Genomic DNA, 25,082 nt, shown 5'->3' with positions numbered 1-25,082 from the left:
CTACTTGTTAACTTATGTTTAGCAAGTAGTGAGAATCCTGATTCATTATCAAAAGATGAAATTTATACTGCAGAAACTAATATGGAACCAGATTGGTGGTGATCTTGGTATCGTTATCGATGGTTCCATCCCCGTCCATGGACATTTGCTCATCCACCCATGTCTTCTGGCGGTTTCCACCACAAGTTTCCTTCTCATCCATGGTTCAAGAATCCACCACGTGCGTATCCATCTTCAAAGTCCAAAATTGCCACTACAGAAGCTGCTGATAAGTAACTAGATTGGTTTTGGTGGTATCGATGGTTCCATCCACATCCATGGGCATTTGCTCATCCACCCATGTCTTCTGGCAGTTTCCGTCATAAGTTTCCTTATCATTCATGGCCAAAATTCAAGCATCCACCACGTGCGTCTCCATCTAAAGGAGAAAAGAATAATTAAGAATATTCATGGATCAATATCTTATTGATCACATATTTGTGATCTTTAGTTTAATAAATATCTTTAGGAATTTTAATTTTAGATTAGTTAATTTAGTTTTATTAATTTTCATGTAATTTATGTTTTTAGGAATATTGCTTTATTCTGCTTATCGTGAAATAAAATTTGAGTTTTATTTATATATGAATTGTTTTCCACTTTCTATATTATTGTGTATTTGAGTTGTCACACCCCTTTTTTGACCAAAAAGATACGAGTTTGACTCTTTAAAATTAATCCGCAATCAGAGATTTCGGATAAGAAATTCTATTGACCGAGGGGAAGGTGTTAGGCACCCCTCGATCCCGTGGTTCGACCACAGTCGCTTGGTGGAACATTTCGGCTAACTTGAGACTACGAATGTATAAACCACATCAAACACTTAAAACAAGCAACAAACACATCAAATAACAATCCAAAATCAAAATAATAATGTCCAGTCCAGTTATACAGTCCAAAGTAGAAAAATGTGAAAAATATAAATCATATTCTATACTATCCTGGACTAAAGCTTCAATGCCTTACCCGATGCCGCGGGCCTTCATCACGATCATATTTTGCCAACATGATATGTCGGGGCATTCCCGGTGAATAAATACAATGTGTCTCGGGGCATTCCCCGACCGAATGAATACATGTGAATTAAATAAGCTAGCTAAAAAACACGTTCAAAACACACATTCAAATATTCAAAGCATTCAATCAACACATCACTCCTAAATTTTGCCTACCCGAACCTATATTACCTATCCATTTCAACATATCATAAATCTATCACATTCATGCTTATTCCGAATTAAACAAAAAGACAACAAAAAAAAATTAATCTACATTCACCTTTTATCAATTTGTCAATTCCACCCCCCGCTAGCTTCATTTTTATCAATTACATTAAATTACTCCCATTTATTTCACATATCACCGTAATCATACCGTTTAGTACATAATCATGACATCAACCAAATCCAACAATCATACTTACCATACGCATAATCACAACATCATTATACCAAATAAAGATGAAATAAGGAACAAGGGTTATAGAGATGGACCTTCCGAATGTTCTCGATTGATTAAGAAGAGAATAAAGACATTCCAGAACCTCAAAGAATACCACAAAATCTCGACTATGATCCAACTCCAACCTGATAACCTTCGAACTCCAATTTGAAACTCCGAAACCAAACAGTAATCAAGTTTCTAAAATCAACACGAGGATCGACAAGCCCACAACGAAGTTGCAATAGAGTAAACAGGACCTGCACTTAAACCACTAAAAACGAATCGATTTTAAGACAAAGAAGGTCGGTGAGTTCGAAACCCGATGGGCCTATCACCGGAATCAAGTTGAGAGGGCTAATTTCAGCTAGCTTGACGACTGATTTGAGTTTTTCTACATTGTGGGGTGCGAGCTATGGGTCAGCTGTGTTCGAATCTGGTGAAATAGTAGCCGATTCTGGCGAATCAGTAGCTGGAAAGCTTGAGGTTGACCGGATTCATTTACTTTTCCTCATTCTTTTTCTAACGAGTGTATGTGTGTGTCGTGAGAGAGATGCATGTGAGAGTGACGATGGAAGTTTCTTGAAAAGGGTTCTGTCAATGGTGATTGTTCTTAGGGAGATTTTTTTAGTGAATAAAGAAGAAGATCATGACCAAGAAAGAACTTTCCATTAATTAGCCTTGTGCTTCGAGCGGGCTCTTGACTTGCCATTTCATCACTGTGTTCTTCAGGTGGGCTCATGTCTTACAATTTCATCACCCTGTTCTTCAGGCGGACTTCTGACTTGCAATTTTATCACCCTGTTCTTCAGGCGGGCTCCTGACTTGCTATTTCATCAATTTGTTAACTTTCAAATTTTCACCTTGTTGCTTGACTTTCAAATTCTTCACTTTGTTGCTTGACTTTTCATTTCTTCACCCTGTTCTCCATGCGGGCTCCTGAAATCACATCAAAACTAAAAAGAAAATTATCCCAAACAAAGATTATTTTAAAGAGGTTTCCTTTGCCAGAAAAGTGAAATTCCAACACAAGAATTAAATTTTGCCCCGGTTTATCATCAAAGGACTTTTTTGAAAGTCACATCATTATAGGAAACAAGGGGGATGACTCGACTATAAGGTACGTCTGATAGAAATCAAAGAAATTGACTCGACTAAAAGGTACGTCTGATAGAAATCAAAGGAATTGACTCAACTAAAAGGTACGTCTTCTAGGAGTCCTGAGAAATGACTTGACTAAAAGGTAAGCCTCATAGGAATCAAGGGGGATGACTCGACTAAAAGGTATGTCTTATAGGAATCAAAGGGGATGACTCGACTAAAAGGTACGTCTTATAGGAATCAAGGGTGATGACTCAACTAAAAGGTACGTCTTATAGGAATCAAAGGGGATGACTCGACTAAAAGGTACATCTTATAGGAATCAAAGGGATTGACTCGACTAAAAGGTACGTCTTATAGGAATCAAAGGGGGGTGACTCGACTAAAAGGTACGTCTTATAGAAATCAAAGGGAATGACTCGACTAAAAGGTACGTCATATAAGAATCAAAGGGGATGACTCGACTAAAAGGTATGTCTTAAAGAAGGGTATGAAAGAAAATAAAATAAAGGCTCAAATGGGGTAAATAAAGGATGACACGATGTTTGGATAGCAGAATGAAATGCCTTCATCATATCAATCCTAAAAAATGCAAGTACATATCATGCAATATGAAAGTGAAAGATGAAGATCACTTGTGACATCTTTTACAGCATTAAATTTGACTGAGTCTGTGCGTCACTATTTCTTCTGCAAACTCCACCTTTATTGTACATTCCTCACATTGAATGACTCATGATTTTGTGGAGCTGATTTTCTTTCTGTTCAACAGCCACTACTTGACCTAATTGAGACATATCGTTCAATTGATGACCAAGTTATTCTTGTGATTCTCAAAATAAGTGCCTTAATTTCCAGAAAAGGCTTTAACTTGTCACCAAATGTCTCAGCACTCTACCTATTTTCTTAAATATTTCTCTCTTCTTTTTTTTAACCTTAGCCCTTTGATTCAAAGTTCATGCTAAAACTGGTTTTCAAGATCCAGCTGATAATTCTGCAAGCATGTCATATCACTAGAATCAACACAAAATGGACTGTGTAAAGAAAACAAACAACATATATTTAAAACACAAAGGGAAAGAGACACTTCATTTAGTTGAAATAAAATATAGAAGGGTTTGAATATGCACAACAAAGGAAAAAAACAAGATAGATCCCGAACTACAACCCTGAAATAATTCAGAAAACAAAAAAGAAAACAAAAAAAACTACCATACCTCTTCCTAGTAGGGAGAGGGGTGACTTTTCAATTGCTCAGCCTGACAACTTAGCCACTGGTTTGCATATCAGCATGACTAGATCTTCCCTCACTGTCAGACACATTCCCTTCAGCAAATAAGTTCTGGATCCCCATGCTTAACTTATTGCCTCCCACATATTTTGCAGTACCGCATACTAGTGAAGAACTCTGTGGGATGCTCGAGGTGTCAACGTTTTGCACTATAATCACTTTATCTTGAATCATCTTTTCTATTTCTCTTTTCAAAGTATGACAATCTTCAATACTGTAACCCAGAACATTAGAATGATATGCACACCGTACATTAGGGTCAAAATTTCTTGAATATAGGTCAGGTGTATACCCAAGGAGAGGATTAATCATGTCTTTCTGTCTCAAACTCTGGAACAAACTGGCATAGGATTCCTCAATAGGAGTGAAATTATCCTTTTTCTTCCTCCTCTTTGCAAACTCTGGCCTCGGATGAAACTTGGATTTAGAGGTTCCTTGGTAAATTTGTGGGGGTCAAAGACGATGTTGAGGGATAGGTGCATGCCATTATGGATAAGAAGACGGATGAGCAGACAACTGTGCATTGTTCAAAGGATATTGAGGAAGTGGAATGGGATTTCTTGGATTTTGGAGAAAGGAACCTTGTTGCAAGTGGTTATGTGGATCTAACATGTAAGCTCGGGATTGAGGCTAACAGTATTGGTGGGTTGGACCTCTCAAACTTTTCTTTGGCCCTAGCATGAAAATAGGTGCGTTTTCCTTCTTCTTTCCTTCAGTTTCCCTTGATTGATTGCAATGTCGTCCCAAATGTTTCACAGAATCCTTCTGTCCATCAGGCTCCCTAAATTTTGATGTCTCAAAGTTGGGAGGAAGGTTAACACTTGAAGACATGCCCCAGTTTTTATATGAAACATCTTTATAGCCCATAAGTCCAGGGAAATTTTTCATATCATTTTCTACACTCTTAACTTTCCCAACCACTTTCTCTAGCTCTTCTAGCATACTAGGCTTCTTAGTAAGAAATTTTGGCGGTCCACTTAATTTAACAGTAGGCTCAAGAGTATAACAATGATCATCAAGAGTATTGAACGAGGATTCACTAGTGGATTGGGGAAGCACAATTGTTGAATTGATAGCCAAAGTGAAAGTCTTAGTAGAAGGTTGAGCAACAAAAGCACAGACGGTATGTGGTGCTGTGAATGTAGTAGACTTATACTAAGGAACTAAAGAAAGAGTGGTGGAAGTATTGAGGTGCATTTGACATGGAATGGATTCTGAGGCATGCTATGGTGCATCAACAACAGTAGAAAACTGACTTTTCGATTTTGGTGGAAGACTTAAGGTATTTGCAGGGTCAAAAGTAGGGAACGGAGCTGGAGGCATCCCACTGGCCCAAGCTCAGTACATTTCCATTATTTGTTGTCTCAGTCTCAAATTCTCTTTCTTTAAACTCTGAATTTCCTGACTCTTTGTTTCATCCATGGTGCCACTCTCTATATCCTTGTTGGACACAACTAAACCTTCCTTGGATTTGGTGTGATTGGAGGACTAGAAAGGAAGCCACAAACCAACCACCTTAAACTAACTGAACAAAAGGCAACAAATATGTTAGAGTTCAACCTTTTTCAAAACCTCTTTGTTTTTTAAAAAAAAAAATCACCGAACCCAAGAAGGGCGCCTACGTATCTCACCCCCCGAGAGGGGAGAATCAGGTGTGCGTAGTTCGTGAAGTCTTGCCAAAATGGCTAATTAAACTCTTTGTTTTCTTTCTTTTTTTCTTTTTTCTCGAAACTTTAAGAAGAAAAGAAAATAACAATTTGTCAAAAGAATTGACGAAAATGTTTTTCGAATTTTTCAGCTTTAACATCCCTATACAAAGTGAAATCTATGATTACCAAAGATTTTTTTTTTTTTTTTGGGTTTTAGTTTTAAATTTCATATGAAAATGAAACCTGAAACCTATTAAAGGAAAATCTTTTTACAGTTTTCTTTTAAAGATGTACATGAAACACTTACTCTAAATAAAGAGTCAAGAAAATCTTTTTGGATTTTTTTCAAATAAGATCCCCGAACCAACAATAGGCTGCCTACGTATCTCACTCCCGAAAGAGGAGAATCAGGGGTGCGTAGTTCGTCCAGATTGGACAATTAAGGATTAAATGAAAAACTGAACCCTGAATTGAGAGACACGACTAAAGATAGACGATGAAAATAAAATCTTTTTTGGGGTTTTAATTAGAAACTAACACCAACAACTATGAAAGAAAAAATCTTTCTGATATTTTCGTTATATAAAAATGTACAAAGCTCCTATTGAAAGAAAAAAATATTCTTGGAGTTATCGAATTGTGAATACTTAATAAATAAAAGGAAAATATTTTTAACGTTTTTGATTTTTTGGGAAATGAGTGCAAAATTTTAAAAAATATTTTTTTTTTGAATTTTTGAATTGTGAAAAACAAATCTTCAACAATTTCCTTTTTTCCACAATTTCCTTCCTACACACGTTGCTTCGAACTCATGCTTTTGCCCAAATCAGTCTGTCAAATGACCTCGTTACCCTCAAAGATGCAACATTTATCAAGTAGGGATGCTTTAGAGGTGAGTTTCCTACAAAGGACCAAGTGAGACCCGCTAGGTCTTCAATATGATACACATAAGCATGACCTAAAGGCTGACCTACGCTGGGGTTCACTAACAAGGCTGTTTGGGGGAGCGTATGGTCGATAGTGGCTGCTTTGCTTTCCACCTACTCCATAACACCGACGGCTTCCCCCCTAAAATAAGGGTGACTCAACTAGAATTTGTGTACAACACGTGTACTACGGACTTGTTGCAGAAAGAATGACTCAGGTTATGCATATGATGCCAGATATAAAGCGGTAACACATAAGATAAAAACTGTAAACAAAGAGCACGTAGGCACTCACTAGTGATAATACAATAACACAAACAAAATATCTATACACCTATAGTGCCAAACTAAACCAAGACAACTCCAAAATAAATAAGAGATTTTGGGTTCGATCCTCAGCAGAGTAGCCAGAGCTGTCACACCCTTTTTTTTTCAAAAGATTAATTTTATGGTTTGAAAGGGTTTTTATTATTAAAAGTGACAAAAGATGAAAATTTATTTCGAAAAGAATTATCTACAATTAAATTCAGAGTCTCCACTTGACATAAATCAGGTGTACCAAGTCACCTTTGGAAATCCATTTTCAAAACAGTTTGACTCTAAAATTGCTCCGCAAACTGAGATTCCGGTTAAGGAATTCTGTTGACCGAAGGGAAGGTCTTAGGCAACCCTCGATCCCGTGGTTTGACCACGGTCGCTTTGGTGAAGCGTATCGTCTAATTCGACACTAAGAATGTATAAACCACATAAACACACAACAACTAAACAAATCACACAGAATTCAAAACCAAAATAATGTAGAGTCCAAATTATACAGTCCAAAATAAAAATGTACAAAAAGGTAAAACCTATTCTATTCTAAACTAATCCTAATTACGCACCCGTGCTTTACTCCATCCAATGTTCTGATCCTTGACCGTGCGCCGTCTTCAAGTACAACTTGCTCAAGGCATTCCCCGGATAAACCAATACAGATACCTCGGGGCATTCTCCGATCGAATGAGTACATTTTCCAATTGCGATAAAGCAAATCCATTCAACACATATCTCAAACATTTTACCAATTTCACAATCCATGAGTTTGCCTACCCCTTATTGCTTGCCTAACAATCCACGACTTAAAACATGATACTATCGAACTTAACAAAGTCGACGTTCATTTCGAATCAGGCAATCATCGCTAAACCAACATAAATCAATATTCGTTTTTAACAATTTTTTATTTTTTTTTCCAAAATCCAACTTAACCCCAAATCAACTACGTGATTAACATACTTCACACCAGGATTAACAATCAAATAACACGAGTAAAATCACTTCAACCAAATTCAACTAAAAATCATACCATTCAAAAATATTCACGAAAAAGAGAGATAAGAGATATAGAATTGGACCTCAATCGTTCATTTTATTCCAAAATCAGTAATGGATTAGAATCCACAGGCAACGGAACCTCGACCCAACTGGAACCTCAACGTCAAACCCGTAACTTGAACAAACCCAACTTCTCGTATCAAATACCAACGACTAAACCGAGCCTATTTCGATCTTCACAATGAGAATCAATGACATCCGTTACCCGAACCCGATTCGTAGTGCCATCAATAATTTTGATTGCTAATTTGGTTCTTTTTAATGGATTTAAACGATTTTTTTCAGGTGTTTTTTGGAGACCCGTCACCAAGAAAATGGATCCGATGATGAAACAGTCTCTCTTCTGTTCTCACTATCTCTCTCGTGTCTCTCACTCTCAATCTCCTCTATATTTATTCATTTCCTTTTCCGCTCTCAATCCCCATTTTCCGACTCTTTTATTAGTTTGGGTGTCGATGGAAGGGTGAGATTATATGGGTTCGTCGCTGCCTATTACAAGTGTGGTATCTGGGTGTGAGTGGATTCTCTTTTCATATTGAGGTATCATGGTGTGAGTAGTGTCTATATCTGTCAATTGAATTGAAGAATGAAAGGTATTCGTGAAATGGAATTGTGGTGAATGTACTATGCATTTTTCTGGAGAAGAAAGGGAAAAAAAAATGGGGTCCCTCTTATTCTCTCTCTCTATCCCTTTTCCCTGGAAAGATTGTCAAGGGTATCACTATTGGGATCTGAATAATGGTGGGCCCTTCTATTCCCCTATTGATATGGTTAATTGGGAGTATATTGTTTATGCCATTCCCTACGGGTCCTATGGTGTGTATTGATTTTTTAAGAAAGAAAAACAAAAATGGTCATGGAGCTTTTGTCCTGTAGTCCTTTTCTTTTCCTTTGTGGTCAAGAAATGTGAAAGGGAGGGGGGTCAAATGGGTATGGGTATGGGTTGGTGAGGGTGGTTAGGTGAGGGGTAGGCTATTGTTTTTTTAATTGGAGGGGTAATGTTTAGGTGTCCATTTTTGATTGGGTGGGTTGTTGGAATATTAGAATGAGACAAAGTTTGTTATTTTTGTATTTTGTAGGGTATGATTGGATGGTTGAGGATACACGATAGGATAAAGTAAAAAATAAAAAAATACTTTCGAGGAGGGACAAAATTACATGTCTACAACTATGACCCTGAGCATCAGAATTGGTTTGATGAAATTTTGACTTGTCAGAGTCACCACTTAAATTTGAAAAGGAATTAAGAAAACTTTTTATTTTACTTCAAAGGATTCAAACCAGAAAAATTGTTTTAAGTTAGAGATTCTAGATAAGTGGCTCCTATTAACGTTTTAAGAAGGTATTAGGAACCTAAAACGTCCGCTAACTTGCGGTTATCCAGACTGTTTGAAAATCGTCTTTTGATTGACTTGTAAAAGATTGATTTGTTGAAAAGTGATCGATTAGGGAAAAGTTTTTTGCAAAACTAGTTTTGTAGCGACTTAGTTAGGAATTTAATTAGCTTCGGAAATGGAGCACATAAGCAGGCAAATAACAGAAAAAGGGGAAAGGGAAAAGGAGGGAAGTAATGATTTAGGCTTTAAGCCCAAATCGTTGACCCTGTCCTAAACTAGTTGGATTTTTCACCCATAATCTGTCCTAATTCTATGTTTTCGAGCCTTTTTTGCTCGAGTTATTCTCCACCTGTATTAAGTACAACTTTGGCTTCGAGGCTTAAATGAATAACTAAACAAATAAGAAAATAAATACGACAACGATAAATGAATAACGATAACAAACAAGGAAATAGAAATGAGGCTCGGGGCTCATCGTTGCTTCAAGAATGGGATTTTAACCCATTATTCCTCTTTTGACTTCTTGCATCCATATGCCAGGCAATTATTTTTAAGGGGGAACTTCAAAATTGACTCGAGAATAATGGGCCTCAACAGCCCATATCGATAATGCAAAATGAAAATAGTCCATTTGGGACATAAAATGCGTCCACATGCAAAGAAAATAAAAAGGAATTAGTATATGTGCAAAATGTCACAGATTAACAAGCTATATGATTTCTGCTATTTTTAAGCATACTCATGCACAATAAAAAAAAAACGAAAATAATTCTTAGCAAGTAAAGTAAAAAAAATCTTCTAAATGCCGCGAATGGTCCCGAAAAGTATGCTAAAGAGAGATTATGAATGAAATAATGCAAGAGAAAACTACGAGGAATAAAGGATGAATTTGTTTAGGTAAACAAACTATTTGATCTAAAAGAGATCATTCTCCTGAAGCATAACCATGCTAAAATGGGCAACAAACTACACTTACGACAAACGCAAAAACATAATTATGTATAAACTAGTGTAATATACAAAATAAGCTAACACCACTAACCACAAGACAATACTACCACCACGAGATAATACTAAAACTTCCTATCGAAAACCATAGACATTACTCAACCCCTCAAACAAAGCTTTAAACCCAATGTGAAATAATTTATATATATTCATCAGATCACAATGTGACATAACAAAAAACTGAAAGCAAAATAGAAAGACTTTCTTTAAAACTAAGTCAAAATCATACAAAAGAAAGTTTCAAAAATATTTTCTTATTCTAAAAAGCTGCTTTACATCAACTTACAAAAATAAAATTGGAGTAAAAAAAAAAGAAAATTTCTTCAGATTACAACCTGAAACAACAAGAACCCTCCAGTATCTCAGAATACTAATTCATTCATAAAATGCATCGAATGCAAGCAAATCCTAGAACCCAACACACCAGTTTATAAAATACAATCAGCATAGCAATTTTATATATGAGAATGCACCAGATTTGTATATAGGAAGGCAAAATCCCAGAGCATCATTTCATTCATAAAATGCAACCAATTAGACATTCAGCCCTTAAACATAGCGACGTATTACTATAAAATGCTTCGTTGTGAAGAACCTCAACACGGGTGAAGTCGAGAGATATTAAAGCAGCATCACAAGGATTTCAATAAAGTTCAAAATCATAAGCAGGCGCAAGAAAATCAATTCTGACAGAACCGTGCATCATCAAGAATGAAACTCTCTTTTGCTTTTGATTGTTAGTGCAGGCGGATAAATAAAATTGCAAATCTAATTAACCATCTGGATAAGAGGAAACAAATAACTTATTAGTTGGATTTCAAAAGAAAGGTTCTTTTCGATTCAAAATTTAAACCTGCTAAGATGTATGGAGCCCATACCCCTGCCTTGGACATAGTAGAGAGGATATCTCCCATAGACTCATAGACTCGGGATGCATAGAATCATCAAACGAAATGGAATAGCACAGGATTTCACCCGAACCAATAACAACTACAAAAAATCCGCGCATATACTAATAACAGTATTTTTCCAGATGGTGCGTACCACATTCACTAGGCAAGGAATCAAGTATGCAAACTTTACGCTAGACACTGGGTCAATAATGCAACAAGACAGGGGCAAGTGTCAGCAATTTGAAACAAAGATAAGAGGAACAACTGCTGGAGCAGATGCCTAGAAAGCCAAGTGCTGCAAACCACCACTAAGTTTTCAACTGAAAAATTTTTCTTTGATGAAACAGGGGAAAAATTTTGCTATCATTGGAAAGCATGTCCAAGGGATTTTACTATTGTTCAGGACCCTCCATAAAAAATGGGACTTTACTTTCTGTTCAGGACCCTCCTGAAAAATGGGACTTTACTTTCTGTTTAGGACCCTCCTGAAAAAAGGGATTTTACTTTCTGTTCAGAACCCTCCTGAAAAATGAAAATTTACTTTATGTTCAGGACCCTCCTGAAAAATGGGATTTACTTTATGTTCAGGACCCTCCTGAAAAATGGGACTTTACTTTCTCTTCAGGACCCTCCTGAAAAATGGGATTTTACTTTCTGTTTAGGACCCTCCTGAAAAATGGGATTTCACTTTATGTTCAGGACCCTCCTGAAAAATGAGATTTTACTTTCTGTTCAGGACCCTCCTGAAAAATGAGATATCACTTTATGTTCAGGACCCTCCTAAAAAATGGGATTGTACTTTATGTTCAGGACCCTCCTGAAAAATGAGATCTTACTTTTGTTCAGGACCCTCCTAAAAAATGAGACTTTACTTTATGTTCAGAACCCTCCTGAAAAATAGGATTTTACTTTCTGTTTAGGACCCTCCTGAAAAATTGAATTTCACTTTATGTTTGGGACCCTCCTGAAAAATGGGATTTCACTTTATGTTCGGGATCCTCCTGAAAAATGGGATTTTACTTTATGTTCAGGACCCTCCTGAAAAATGGGATTTTACTTTCTGTTCAGGACTCTCCTGAAAAATGGGATTTCACTTTATGTTCAGGACCCTCCTGAAAAATGGGATTTTACTTTCTGTTTAGGACTCTCCTGAAAAATGGGATTTCACTTTATGTTCAAAACCCTCCTGAAAAATAGGATTTTACTTTATGTTCAGGACTCTCCTGAAAAATGGGATTTTACTTTTGCTCAGGACCCTCCTGAAAAATGGGATTTTGCTTTCTGTTCAGGACCCTCCTGGAAAATGGGATTTTACTTTATGTTTAGGGCCCTCCTGAAAAATGAGACTTTACTTTCTGTTCGGGACGCTCCTGAAAAATGGGATTTTACTTTATGTTCTGGACCATCCTGGAAAATGAGAATTTACTTTCTGTTTAGGACCCTCCTGAAAAATGGGATTTTACTTTATGTTCAGGACGCTCCTGAAAAATGGAATTTTACTTTCTGTTCAGGACCCTCCCAAAGAATGATACATTACTTTCAAAAAATGAAATCTTTTTATAATAATCTTTGTTTAGCATAATTTTCTTTTTAGTTTTGATGTGATTTCAAGAGCCTGCCGGAGAACAGGGTGAAGAAATAAAAAGTCATGCAACAAAGTGAAGAAGTTGAAAGTCAAGCAACAAGGTGAAGAAGTTGAAAACAAAGCAACAACGTGAAAAGTTGAAAGTTAGCAGATTGAAAAATAGCAAGTCAGGAGCCCGCCTGAAGAATAGGCTGAGGAAATTGAAAGTTAAGCAATGAGGTGAAACAATTGAAAGTCAGACAACAAGTTGAAGAAATTGCAAATCAGGAGCCCGCCTGAAGAATAGGGTGATGAAGTAGCGAGTTAAGAATCCAATAGAAGTTGCATAGATAGGATTTTTGTAATTTCATTCATGTTTTTTAATTTGTAATTTTTATTTTTGATATAATGACAGAGCCGCGAACCAGAACCTTGATTGAACCTCACTCGACTCTCCAACTCGGTATAGTCCTATAGTCCTTCTCTTTCAAATCTTTTGAAATACCGGTCACTCGATTCCTCCATAACTTGGGTAGGTAGGTTGTCCTAAGTCAGGACTTGATTTTCCTTCTTCCTTCTGTTCCTTCCTTTGAATAATGGTCGGAACAAAATTTTATCTTGTTGTCTACTGTTTTGTATGAAAACAGTATGTGTTTGCATCCAAATTGGGCATGGCGTAGACACGTAATTTTGTTCCTTCCAAAAAAAAAAAGAAATAAAATAAAAATAAATTTTTTATTATTATTTTTATTTCATTTATTTTATTTTTATTTTTTATTTTATTTTATTTTTATTCTATTTTTATTTTATTTCTATTTGTATTCACTTCACCATATCACCTCAACACCTCGCCCCTCATTTTTCATTAGATACATGCAAAGGCCACACGCCCTACTCATTTTGCCACACGCCACACTCATCTTTTCACATGTCATAACTAATTTTACACATGCCACACACATATACCCACAAGTCACCAATGATATTCATACACATAGGACACAATATAAAGAAAAAGCAAAAAAAAATAAAAACAATAGAGAGAGGGCCCACAGGGAAGATTAGGGAGGACTTCCATTTTCCATATGGAGATACACGATTCTTCTCCATTCTTTTCTAGAGATTACACACAAATGGAGAGAAAGATTACACACACTCACCATTCTCATATATAAAGCACCTCACTGGACGGAGAGGGGTTTTTTTTCTTTCTCTTCTACACACAGTAAAGCACACACATAGAGTAGAGAGGGACATAAAAACACTGATATACTTACCAGTGTACACCCACAACAACATTACGCCTAGAACAAATCAATATACTCACACGCACATCTTGATCGGAGAATCAAAAATGGGGTAAAGATTGAGCAAAGAGAGTGAGGAGAAGAGAGAGAGTAACAAAAGGATGAAGGGTTTTTGAGAAATTTGGTGAAGAAACAACGAAATCGGCGCAATTCCACCGAAATCTGATCGGAAAAATGTCAGGGGTCACCGAGAAACGTCATTATCGATCATTTCCTCCTCTATTTCATCTCTGTCGATCTTACCGTAGTTCGGCAAACCTAAAGTCGTGAGCTCAACCTGTTGCACTTCCCTTGATCTCATACCAAAACTCAACGCCATCACTGAAAAGTCACTGTTCCGACTAGTTGCGAACAGAAAAACCACCATCGACGACAATCTTGGTCATCCATTCAGTATCGGGTTCCTGTCCTTTGCTAAATTATTTGGGTCTAGGCTTGTTTTCGCACTTGGGTTTTGCCATCGTTTTCGTCTTCAAAGTCAAAATCTGTTTGTGATTTGGGTTTTGGAAAGAAAACAAACAAAAGGGTAAAACCGAAGCTTGGTTGGTTCGTTGTTGAGGTTCAACTCGAGGATTTAGGACACGGATCCTACCAGATTTAATTGAAATAATACATCGATCTTGAAAGCGGCATTGAGGTTCAATTCTACTCTTTCCCTCTTTTTATTTCATTGTTTATTATGTTTGGTGTGTTGGATTGAATATTGCGTGTTGTTTGGTCCTTATTGGTGATGAATGCGTGTTGATTTTGAACAGTGATTGGTTTGCTTAACTATGGTTTGGTGAAATGGTATCTCGTTTGAGAATTAAAATTGTTTGTTTGGGGCGGAATTGAGAAATTGGTAAAAAGGATGAATTTGGATTCATTAAGATTTTAGTTTAATTTGATTTAAGTATGAATATTGTTTGAACACGATAGTAGCATGATTAGGCCGTTAAATTAATAGGCAAGTTCTAGGTTTTGGGGTAGGCAACTCGTAGGATTCTAATCATCGAATGTGTAAATGTTTGTGTTGAGTGATTTTTTCCATTTTTATCGCATTAAAATGTCCTCATTTGACCGGGGAATGCCTCGAGGAATTTGTATTGATTTATCCGGGGAATGTCCCGATATATCATGTATGTAAAATAGGTTCGTGATGAAGGCCCGAGGCGTCAGATAAAGCAGTGGAGCTTAGTCTAGGATTAGTTTAGAATAGGATTTATATTTTTCGTATTTTTCTATTTTTGGATTGTGTAATTCGGACTAAACATTATTTTGGTTTTGAATTTTATTTGATTATTTGCTTATTCTTGTGTGTTTATATGGTTTATACATTTTATAGTGTCAAATTAGCCGATGTGCTCCACCAAGCGACCGTGGTCGAACCGCGGGATTGAGGGATGCCTAACACCTTCCCCTCGGTCAACAGAATTACTTAGTCAGAATCTTTGTTCGCAGATCAGTTTTAAAGAGTCAAATCATTTCGAAAAGGATTCTCCAAAGGTGACTTGACTCACCGGATTATGCCAAGTGGCGATTCTGAATAAAAAATGTAAATAATCCTTTTTCGAAACAAATTTTCATCTTTTATCACTTTGATAATAAAAACCCTTTCAAACTTAAAAATGAATCTTTTTGGAGTTAAAAAAAGGGGTGTGACAAAAACAATAACACAAACAACGTTTATACACCTATGATGTCAAACTAAGTCGATACAACTCCCCAAATAAGCTCGAATTCTAAAAATTTTCTAGCAGAGTCTTCAGAGCTGTCACACCCCCTTTTTTGACCAAAAAGATACAAGTTTGACTCTTTAAAACTGATCCACGAACAGATATTCTGGCAAAGAAATTCTGTTGATCGAGGAAAAGGTGTTACGCACCCCTCGATCCCGTGGTTCGACCATGGTCGGTTGGTGGAGCATTTCGGCTAACTTGACACTATGAATGTATAAACCACATCAAACACGTAAAACAAGCAACAAACACATCAAATAACAATCCAAAATTAAAATAATAATGTCCAATCCAGTTATACAGTCCAAAGTAGAAAAATGCGAAAAATATAAATCCTATTCTATACTATCCTAGACTAAAGCTCCAATTCCTTACCCGACGCTGCGGGCCTTCATTACGATCATTTTTCACCAACATAATATGTCGGGGCATTCCCCGATGAATAAATACAATGTGTCTCGGGACATTCCCCGACCGAATAAATACACCCGAATTAAATAAGCTAGCTAAAAAACATGTTCAAAACACACATTCAAATATTCAAAGCATTCAATCAACACATCACTCCTAAATTTTGCCTACCCGAACCTATATTGCCTATCCATTTCAACATATCATAAATCTATCACATCCATGCTTATTTCGAATTAAACAAAAAGACAACAAATAAAAATTAATCTACATTCATCTTTTATCAATTTCTCAATTCCACCCCCCGCTAGCTTCGTTTTTATCAATTACACCAAAATTACTCTAATTCGTTTCACATATCACCGTTAAGCACATAATCATGACATCAACCAAATCCAACAATCATACTTATCACACACATAATCACAACATCATTATACCAAATAAAGATGAAATAAGGAACAAGAGTTATAGAGATGGACCTCCCGAATGTTCTTGATTGATTAAGAAGAGAATAAAGTCGTCCCGGAACCTCAAAGAATATCATAAAATCTTGACTATGATCCAAATCCAACCCGATAACCTTCGAACTCCAATCTGAAACCCCAAAAACAAACAGTAATCAAGTTTCTAAAATCAGTATGAGGATCGACAAGCCCACAACAAAGTCGCAATAGATTAAACAGAACCTGTACTTAAACCGCTCAAAAATAGATCGATTTTAATATGAAGAAGGTCGGTGAGTTCGAAAATCGATGGGCCCATCCCCGGAATCAAGTTGAGCGAGCTATGGGTCAGTTGTGTTTGAATTCGGTGAAACAGTAGCCGATTCTGACAAATTAGTAGCCGGAAAGCTTGAGGTCGACCGGATTCATTTACTTTTCCTCATTCTTTTTCTGACGAGTGTATGTGTGTGTCATGAGAGAGATGCGTGTGAGAGTGACGATGGAAGTTTCTTGAAAAGGATTTTGTCAATGGTGATTGTTCTTGGGGTATTTTTTTTAGTAAATGAAGAAGAAGATCATGATTAAGAAAGAAAAATTCGCCCCCCCCCCTTCCCCCTCCCCCCTCCCCCCTCCCGTGTCCTCTCTATATATTCTCAAAAAGGAAAGAAAATATTAAGGGGCCTTGTGGGGTCAGGATGTAGGGGTTATGGGTATCTTTTCTAGAAATTTCCTGGAAGTTGTCCTTTTGTGTATTTCTTTGTTTGAAGGGGGGAGGGGTCACGTGAGGTGGGGGTAGGAGGGGTAGGGGTTAGGATGTGTTGTCAATTTTTAATAGGGAGGGTTGTTGAGTTGTTATCAAAAGAATATTTTTTGGATTAGGTTTGTTAGGATTTTGTTATTTTATCATTTTGTGGAGGGATAATTACACAGGGTAAGGCACGTGGTAAGACAAGGGTAAAAAGACGGATAGATTGACTCTTCGGGAGGAACAACATTAGGTGTCTACATGAGTGTTTTTTTTATGTGTGTGTAAAGGAACTCTTCCATTAAAAATGCTCATAATATTAACTAAATGTAAAATTCTAATCCTTTTTGAAGTAATGGTATTGGGAACATAATTTATTTTGCTACTCCAAATACTAGGAAAATAATATTTGAGTACTTGGAAAGAAAAAGAGTTTCTTCTAAACATGTCAAAAACAAATACTTATGAATAGGCCAAAAAATTTCCGCCAATCATCACAATCCATGTGACACTACATTCTTATTAGTTTGTTTTAAAGAAAATAATATTTTTTTGTTTTAAAAATAATTTAATTTAAAAGTGATTAAAGATATAGTATTGATTAAAGATATAGTATAAATAGAGTCTAAATAAGATAGTGTGTGTACACAGAGATAAATTTGATATAAAGAAATGGTACAAGAGATCGTAAATTTTACTATAATCTTTTATTCATATGATTTTACGTTCCCCATAGCGTCATTATAGCAAAGAAGTACTTGCACACCAACAATATGAAATAATAAAAACGCAAAGTCAAAGAGATTAAACATCTTGTCATCTATATACAAAAATAATTTTAACAGGCATAATTTTAACAGGCATCTAAAGAGTTAAAGAGCATTTTTGCTTGCTAGTCGGGACATGTTAAACACCCACTCGCATAAGACTGGGCTAGGCCTACTTTGCCCCCTGAAGGAGTTGTATGAGGCAAAAGTTCCATATAGCGAGCTTTCACAACTCAAACAGTCAGTACACTTTTTTAGTTCTAGTAGCTAACATTAGACAGTTAAACTCTTTCTTCATAATCCATTTGACTCACTGGTTGTATAGTTATTTAGACAGTATGACTGATTATATGATGTTCTTTTCGCTCTTGTAAACCTATATATAACTTGAAAAACAAAATGATTAACTTACTTCCGTACATGTAGTCCGGTAGACTAAGTTAGAGCCGGATCACAAGGGTTTATTGTATGCGGGATGACTCACAAGTCACATTCGATTTGTCGTTTTTGGTGTCACATGTCAACTCTCGATTTAAACTCTGATCGAATTTAAATTTTACCCTATACAATAAAATGTGTATTTAAAATACAAACAAAGATAAGAAACCGATGAGTAGAGTTCTGAACAAAGGTGTTGACACCTAATTTTTGCCCTCCACGACTAAATTTAATCCTGAATTTTTCTGATTTTTAATAAAATCCAAATATTTATTTCATCCGAATAAAAATTTTTACAAAAATATACCTGTACATGATATTGTCATTTTAAGTAGCTATTCTATATTATCATGCATAATTATCCGATATCATATAATTTGATTACTTAAATATCTATTTTATGAAATATCGGATTTTAATTAAGGAATATTTTGAAAATAAATATAATTCTTAAAATCTTGATTTTTAATATAATTTACTATCAAAATAGTTTATTTGGATAAATATGCATTTGATTTTATTAAATCCAGAAGCTCGGGATTAAAAGAAGTATCAAATTTTGATTTAATTGAGCCAATCTACTAAATTTGGCTATAATTGAAATTAAATTAGCCTCAATTATAACGCAATTGGACGATAGATTTTTAATTTAACCAAAATTTAAATAGATTAGCTAATTTCTAATTTACTTGGGATTATTTAATTATTTATTAAACAACCCCAATCTTAACCCCAATCTGCCAATCCACCAACCCATTTTTTTTTCTTTTATTACCAACAGGCCCAAATCTAATCCCTTAACAAAACTAGCCCATTGCATTGACTCGGCGTACCATACTTAACCCCTCCATCAACAAGCCTAAACCACAAGCCTCCATGCCCAAGCCTAACAGATCCGACCCGCTAGCCCAAATCCTCTTTCTGTCTTCATCAACAACAACAATTTCAACCCGAGAACCCACGACCTTCAACAACCTTCAAAAGACAACATCGAACAACCAAATTGAACCCGAACTGTACGAATTCGACCCGTTCAACAACGGCAAATCCACCAGATTCCAACCCGATAACCCCCAATAACTGACCTCAACTCGCCCCTTTCCCTGTTCGTACCTATTTGGAAGAATTTCATTGGTTCATGAAGATTATGCTTTTTCCCCCTTTTCTGATTGGATGGCCAAGTTTGAATTTTTTTTTTGAAAATCAAGAGAATTAGTACAATCCGTTGGGAAAGGAATCTGATATTGAGCTGGAATTGGTTTCTTCCCAAAAGGTCCTTGGGAGTGATGACCCCACATTTGTGGAAACCAAATTTGTCGAAATTTTTCTCTTGGGTCCGAAAAGAGAAGTTGGAAAATGGGGGTTTGAAAAACTGAGGAGAAAAATTCTTTAAGGTCGTCAAGTCTTATTCGAAATCCAAGTCCCGTCATTAGTTCCGGTGGCGGTCAGAATCCTATCGTCAACTCATCATCCCGTTTTGCTGCCCCGAAAGAGGTAACTCCTTTCTTATTTTTAGTTCCTATTATCGTTTCTTTGTTTCTTCTTCATCTCCTTCTTTATAAGGTTTATGTTGTTGTCTGTATGCTGGGTTGTCTGCTGTAGAGGCCTTAAAGGCTATAGGTTTCTCTGAGTGAAGCAAGTGTTGGATTATTGTTACATTGGGTGAATGCTGGTTTTTTAATTGATTAATGGGCGATTTAAGTTGTTGGCTACTGCTTGTGTTTTGAATGCTAGTTTCGTACCTAAAGTTTCATGCTTTGATCTTGATTAATCGTTCCGGGCTGATGGTAAGTTATTATGGCTGATTCATGGTTTAAAGTTGCATGCTTTTATGGTTGTCGGGCTGATAGTGTCCTGTTATAGCTGATTCTATGTAAAGTTTCGTGCTTTGAATTTGTTTCAAAGTTTCGGGCTGCTGGTATCTTGTTATACCTGATTTCATGGTTAAAGTTTTTGTTTAGTTAGTTCAGGGCTGATGGTGTCTCGTTCATAGTTAGTATTTGACGCTTGAGTTCTTTGGCTTCTTAAATACCGAAGGACGATGAGGATCGAGGACCATCCCGACCATTAAAAACTCATTTTTGAGTTCGTCGGAAAGAGGATGAGGATAGAAATACTACGCTCCACCGCTTTGTTTTTAGCCTACAGAGCGTACTCTTTCTGTTGAATAATCAGACTTTCCGTGGCATGATGTTCGCATTAGTCTTAGGCTTGTTGCTTCGATCCGCAAATAATTTTGCTAAAAATGTTCCTGTTGTTTTGTCCTCATCACTGCCTTTAGCTAGTTTGGAATTTTCTTTGGATTAAAACTTTTTTTTTAAGCTGTGTTATGAAAGAATTAATGTCCAGATTTATGGTTCTTTCACTAGTGCTATGAAAGGATTATTGACTAGATTTCTTTGGATTAAAACTGTTTGATTGCATCAACTTGCGTTTCTTATGTTTGGGTAAATGCTATATTGGATCCTTATTTTGGTCAGCAAAGATGTCTTTATTTGTATTAGTTTTATTTCCGAAATGTTGGCCTGGATGTGACAATGAATGCTAAAATTCTCTCAACCTATAGGGCCACCTTGAGCATGAATATGATCTTTTTGATCGTCATTTGCTGCTTATTATGATGCATGCTTAATTATACTAAGTTCAAACGATCCAACGCAACGCAGAGTCTTAATCCTTTTCTCCTTTATTTTTGGATGCATGTGAATGTGCTATGTCTGAGTTCACCATGGACTCTTGATTGCATTTTTCTCATCGAGCCAACTCCTAGAAGAAGTCCCAACATCGATCTTATGACATACCGAAAATAAGGGGTCGAAAGAAAAAATGGGGTGGAAGTCCTATCTTTGAAACGGCGAATGAGAGAATTAAAAGTCTCATTATTTTCGTTTATTTATCCATCGTTGTCACTACTTATTTATTTATATTTTTATTCATTTAGTCATTTATTCATTCATTCATTTCAGCCTCGAATCCAAAGTTGTATTTAATACAGGTGGAGCAAATTTTGAGCCAAAAAGGGCTCGAAAACTATATCAGGATAGGTGAAATGGGCCGAAAGCCTGAACTAGTTTAGGACAGGTTGATTTATGCACAATGGCCTAAATGCGTTACTTCCTCCTCTTCCTCCGGTTTCCTATGTCTGCCTTATATGCTTTGCGAACCTAGTTAAATCCTTAGTCAAGTCGCTAAAAAACTAGTTTTGCATAAACATCAAAATATTTTTAAAACCGCTTTCTTTTCAAAAATCAACTTTTTTTCAAGGTTAATCAAAGGCGAATTTCAAACAGTCCGGATAACCGCAAGTTAGCGGACATTTTAGGTGCCAATACCTTTCTAAAACGTTAATAGAAACCGCTTACTCAGAATCTTTGAAACTTGAATGATTTGTCTGTTTTGGATCGTTTAAAGTATTTTTAAAAGTTTCTTAATTTCTTTTCAAAATTAAGTGGCAACTCTCTCTTTAAAAGTCAAAACAAAAGGTTATATTTATCAATTTATTGAGTTAAACTAATCTAATGACATTTTTAATATTATATCATACTTTTATTTTTGGACCAAACTCGTATAAAATTTTTCCAAAAATACGACCAAAGATTATCCCAATCTTATAAAACATGTGGGAAGGTTCAAGTTTTTAGGGTAGGCTTCAATTTTTATTATTTACTTCACTCGTTTACTTTTTGTTTGTCCTCTTTCACTCTATGAGAGTCAATTATACGTATTTTTAGAGGTAAACTGAATTATGCTACTTTAATATTTTAAATTTAAATTTTAAATATTCAAAAACTATTCGAGAAATGGTATAGTTCATAATCCTTCTTAATTATGTCAATACGATGAGAAAAATATATTTTAAAAGTATTGATCAAAATTTATATAATTTGATTTGAGAAAAATGAAACTTGATAAATAAAAATAAACGTGAATGCTTTAATATTTATATAATTTTATTCATATCACACGCAAATAGACAATGATTGATGAAAGAATTAGCTTATGTAGAAATGTATAAAAAAGATGCATGTTTACGAAATCAAATGGAACAGTATATTTTAGGTTTAAAAAAAAAATTAAATTAAATAATGTAACCAATTATTTGTTTTTTTTAAGAAATTAAATTAGACTATGTTTATCCCATGAACTGAAAATCTCTTAGTTTATTTCTCCACATGATCGAGTTAGAGTAGTAAAAGAGATTATTCTAAAGCAAACTCTATTGATCTTCTTCACTTCTTGATAATTACAATTAACTTTAAGAATTCAATTTGCATACAAATTTCACTTATGATAAGCATGAATGAAAGAAAATCAAATTGTAGATAAACTTAAGAATTTACCTAAGCCAAATAAATCTCTTGACAACCCTATAAAATCCTCACTACACCAACCTTCATTTTTCTCAAGTGTTCCAAAAAAGAAAAAATTTTATACTATTAGCTATTGCTAAGAAAAATGGCCTTGTTACCTTTCTCATTTGCATTTTCCTACTTGTTAACTTATGTTTAGCAAGTAGTGAGAATCCTGATTCATTTTCAAAAGATGAAATTGATACTGCTGAAACTAATAGGGAACCAGATTGGTGGTGGTCTTGGTATCGTTATCGATGGTTCCATCCCCGTCCATGGGCATTTGCTCATCCACCCATGTCTTCTGGCGGTTTCCGCCACAAGTTTCCTTCTCATCCATGGTTCAAGCATCCACCACGTGCGTCTCCATCTTCAAAATCTGAAATTGCCACTACAGAAGCTGAAATTGCCACTACAGAAGCCGCTGATAAGGAACTAGATTGGTTTTGGTGGTATCGATGGTTCCATCCACGTCCATGGGCATTTGCTCATCCACCCATGTCTTCTGGCGGTTTTCATCATAAGTTTCCTTATCATTCATGGCCAAAATTCAAGCATCCACCACGTGCGTCTCCATCTAAAGGAGAGAAGAATAATTAAGAATATTCATGGATCAATATCTTATTGATCACATATTTGTGATCTTTAGGTTAATTAGGATTATTAGTTCTAAAGTAGATAATTTAGTTTTTATAAATTTTCAAGTAGTTTTTGTTTTTAGAAATATTATTTGATTCTGCTTATCGTGAAATAAAATTTGAGTTTTTATTTTTTTCTGTGCGCTCGTATAAAGAAACTTTTTTATTAAAAATGATAATATTTATTTGAGTACTCATACATAGGCCAAAAATTTTCGCCAATCATTGCAATTTAAGTGACACAATGTTCTTATTCCTATGTTCTCATTACTTTCTTTAAAAAAGAATGATAATTTTTTTATTTTAAAAATAATTTAATTTTAAAAGTGATTAGACATGTAACGATATAGTATAAACCTTGTGTGATTGTGCCAAATGAAAATATGAAATAGGTTCAATTAAAACTTTTAACATTAAAACCATTTGTGTTTTTCATGGAAATAATAATGAATGTGGGTGTTGGCCTTTTCGGTCATGTCATCATCATGTTGAGGAGTTTCAAGAGCACCAACAACATGAAATCGTAAACACATGAAGGAGTTAGAGAGGGTTCAACATCTCGTCATCTATGTACAAAAATAATTTCAATCATATATAAATAATATAATTTTCTATCAAGGGGCTATACGAGGCTCCGATCACTAGAGCCTGGTAGGTTGATGAAGTCAAGGTTGTAGGCCCCTTAAGTGTCCACATAAGAGCCTTCTTGCTTGCTTGCTGGGACACGTTAGACACCCAACCACACAAGCCTGGGTTAGGTCAACTTCGATCCGTAGAGGAGCCGTATGAGACAAAAGTTTCATGTAGCGAGCTTTCACGACTCAAACAGTTAAGTACACTTTTCATTAAACTCTTTCCTTACGATCCATTTGATTCACTAATTGTCTAGTTATTTAGGTGGTATAACTTCGATCCGTAGAGGAGCCGTATGAGGCAAAAGTTTCATGTAGCGAGCTTTCACGACTCAAACAGTTAAGTACACTTTTCGTTAAACTCTTTCCTTACGATCCATTTGATTCACTAATTGTCTAGTTATTTAGGTGGTATAACGTTGTTAAGTGGGTTGGGCCGGGTACAGGCCCGTTAATTGGTTTGTGGGCCGGGCCGAGTTGGGTTAAGTGGGCCGGGTTGAGCCGGGTTGGGGTTACGTGGGCCGGGCCGGTTCCGGGTTAAATAGTAAAATTTTTAAAAACAACCCTGACCCGGCCCACTTAATCCAACCCGATCTAACCCACCTAAACCCGGTCAAACCAGGTTAAAACCGATCAAACCAGGTTAAAACCGATCAAACCCGGTCAAAAAAAAAATTCCAATATACACTATATATACCCACCTATATACATTTTAAATACGTTAAACAATATATATACACTACATATATAATATTTACTACATTAGAATTTAAAACATATATACACATACACAATTACACATATATACGTAACATTCAATATATACGACTATACGTACTACTTTAAATAAAACATATATTACAACATATATATACTACAGTATGTATAAGTATATATATAGAGTTATATACTAATTTATAAAACATATACACATGTATATGTTAAATGTATACGTCTATAGAAGATATATACACATATATACGCATCATTCAATATATATGTACTATTT

General features: G+C 35.7%; 2 long non-coding RNA genes across 2 annotated transcripts; both read right to left on the bottom strand.

Annotated features, from left to right (window-relative positions):
* Window positions 1-1,369: 1,369 nt before the first annotated feature.
* Window positions 1,370-11,570, bottom strand: LOC124896938. The gene is made up of 2 exons (XR_007053295.1): window positions 7,841-11,570; window positions 1,370-2,418 (listed from the first exon to the last, which is right to left on the bottom strand). It is a non-coding gene; the product is annotated as an uncharacterized LOC124896938 (long non-coding RNA).
* Window positions 11,571-13,672: 2,102 nt separating this feature from the next.
* Window positions 13,673-17,133, bottom strand: LOC107864481. Its single transcript, XR_001672647.2, has 2 exons — window positions 16,748-17,133; window positions 13,673-16,655 (listed from the first exon to the last, which is right to left on the bottom strand). It is a non-coding gene; the product is annotated as an uncharacterized LOC107864481 (long non-coding RNA).
* Between the last annotated feature and the right edge of the window lie 7,949 nt (window positions 17,134-25,082).

This window comes from Capsicum annuum, chromosome 3 (genome assembly GCF_002878395.1).
Source record: "Capsicum annuum cultivar UCD-10X-F1 chromosome 3, UCD10Xv1.1, whole genome shotgun sequence".
NCBI lineage: Eukaryota > Viridiplantae > Streptophyta > Magnoliopsida > Solanales > Solanaceae > Capsicum > Capsicum annuum.
This window is presented reverse-complemented; position numbering and strand designations above follow the sequence as displayed.